This window comes from Sapajus apella, unplaced genomic scaffold, assembly GCF_009761245.1.
Source record: "Sapajus apella isolate SASKATOON/1434 unplaced genomic scaffold, GSC_monkey_1.0 scaffold108, whole genome shotgun sequence".
Taxonomy (NCBI): Eukaryota; Metazoa; Chordata; class Mammalia; order Primates; family Cebidae; genus Sapajus; species Sapajus apella.
In genome coordinates, this window is record NW_022437048.1 from 1,794,467 (window position 1) to 1,797,427 (window position 2,961).

The window sequence follows — 2,961 nt, forward strand, 5'->3', positions numbered from 1 at the left end:
CAATGTAAATTGTACATACAGTATGCAAGGCACTATTATTTGAACAATCTTGAAAAAGATTTTTTAAAAAGTCTCTCTGTTCAGGAAATAGCCAGTTAAAAAGCTGTGTATAGCCTAGTTATGCCAGTAAACTAGTATAATGTGTGTGTTAGACCACCTCAGAGGATGAGATGTATTATAATCAGGCTGTTTATCATACATAATTACTGAGCAGGAACTGTATTATATAACGCTGACAAGCATGGATCTGTAGCTCCAGATTTATGTCATTTTCGTTCCTAAGCAGAGCTTGTTATGTAGTAAACCAGAAGAAGCAGATGGACTGCCCTCCAGAGTACAATAGAATAATGTAGGATTTTACAGGGGAGAAAGTTTCCTCTAGCAAAACCACAGAAATACAAACGGCTAGAGAGACAAATCCCACAATTGACCAGAAAGAACTACTGATCACATTTAAAATCTACTTAATGTATATCAAAACTGACAAGCAAGAGAAAGAGAGAGAGAGAGAGAGCAAGAACTTCTCTTTTTGTTTAAAAACTGGCACAAACTAGGCTTTATTGAATAATAACTGAAAGCACAGATAAATCCACTTCTAATAGATGTGCGACTTTGGACACATTGGTTTATCTCTCTTTCATTTCCTTGTCCAATAAATTTAAACAATAACTTTATAGGTTTTCTATGAGGATTAAATGTGGTGAGGATTTAATAGGAAACCATACAATTGTTAGCTGTTATTATCATTGTCCTGACTTTGTTAATGAGAAAAAATCTCAAGCTTTAGGGGAGACTTGTCAAACATTACGGAGCTAGTGAGAAACAGAATCAAAGACAGATAGTAAGTGCCTCAATTATTTGATGCTGCATAACAAAACACCTTAAAATTCAGTGACTTAAAACAAGAATTTTTTTTTGTTTTTCATGGTTCTACTGGTTGACCCGCTGGGTCTGCTGATCTCACTTGAGCTCAATTTGCAATTGTATTTCTCAGGTAGGCCAGCTAGAAGCAAGGCTAAGCTATAACAGCTGAAATATAAGGGACTTTCTTGTCTATATTTTTATTCATAGTTTCTCCACAGCCGGTTTTTCTGAGGGTTATGAAGCAAGCCACTAGCATGCAAATACCTTATCACATCTCTGCTTGCCTCACGTGACCAAACAAAGTCACATGAGTAAGCCCATAATCAATATCGGAGGAGACTACTCAAGAGTTTGGACACTTGGAGGCTGTGATTTATTGGAGGCCATTGGAGAAACAATGTGTATCTATGTATCTAGAAATCCTTTGATTTTTATTTCATTTTATTTTTTGGAGCCAGAGAACACTCTGTCACCCAGGCTGGAGTGTACTGGTGCCATCTTGGCTCCCTGCAACCTCTGCCTCCTGGGTTCAAGCAATTATCCTGCCTCACCATGTTGGCCAGGCTGGTCTTGAGCTCCTGACCTCAAGTGATCCACTCACTTCTGCCTCCCAACGTGCTGGGATTACAGTATTGAGCCACCGTGCTGGGCCTTGATTTTTTTTTTAATTGCTCTTCTCTTAATTTCACCTAAGAAACTTTGCAAAACATAGAATGATCATACATTTAGTTAGAACAAAGAATCTGTGGATTTACGTGTGTGCATGTATGCACACATATGAGCAGTTACAGAAGAGTGTTGCTGAAAAAACTTCCTGAAGCTTACTGAAATAATGATCTACAATTTAAGTGAAAAAAACCTGAATAAATAATGGTCTAAAAGTTTGTGGTAATCCAAGCAGTAAGAGTAATAAAGCTGTAAAGAGTGGGAATTTACATAGAATATAGGAACACAAACATTGAAATTTGCCTGTGCTACCAGCCTGCTAATTCATTACCTACTGATGGGTGTTTGGTGACAAGAGTGTATAAAGCAATAAATGTTAGGTATCATATTGAAAGTTTTACCCATCTGGGTGGAATACGAAATAATGTGTACCTATTTTTAGAAAAAATGTCCCTGTAATTAGTCATGTGCATCACCTTGAGTGGATTCACTTTTATGTAATCTTTCATTTGCACAATATGATTTTCTTAAACAAAGTTTTGGGTTCCTCCTTTCCAAAATGCAGATAGTAATACTCAAAATAGCATTTATTTTCTATTTTTAGAATTAAAGATAATCTACATTGAGAATCTCTCATAGGGCTTGGCACTTAGTAGTCACTCAATAAATTCCAGCTGTTACTCCTCCATTCTTTTGTGATTTCCTGTATGATAAAAGCCGCAGGAACTTCTCTTCTTCCTTGTATTCCTCCTCCTTCTCCTCCTTCTCTACCACTACCATGACCTCCTCCTCCTCCTTTTGCTTTTTCTGCTGTTGCTTCTCCTCCTCTTTCTTGTATCTTTCTCGTCCTAATGAACTGCAATTCCAATAGGCATTCAATAAGTATTAGTTTATTGAATGAAAGTCCTTATAGCATCTATAATACCTACATTTACTTTAATTAAATACTTTATCCAGGTAAGTTCAGAAGTGATAATCACCTGAATGACATGGACAAACCATATTGCCATTACACATAATTTTAGAGAAAAAGAGATTTATATGGCATCTTTGTATTCTTTCTCTTTAATGCTAAAGATAAACTTATTCTCTCCCAGGTTATATGCTTGTCGTATACTAGATAATACTTCCAAATAGACTGTTTTACTGATTTTCTTTTCTTGACTCCAGCAATGATATCCAGAATTTAGGCCTTTCTGATTCCAAATAGCAGAACATTAGGCATTGGTATTAATATTTTGTGCATAAGTATTACTTCCTGGCAGAAATTACACTTCATAAGTAATGTTTTATTTTGACTAATACTAAAAAAACTCGTTCTTCTATTTAATGGATTTCTATTAGATCATCAATTTTCACATAACTTCTGAGTCAGCTTGTGTGAGAGTAAAACAAATTTAAATTCAAGCTGGTTTGTGTGGATTTAAATTC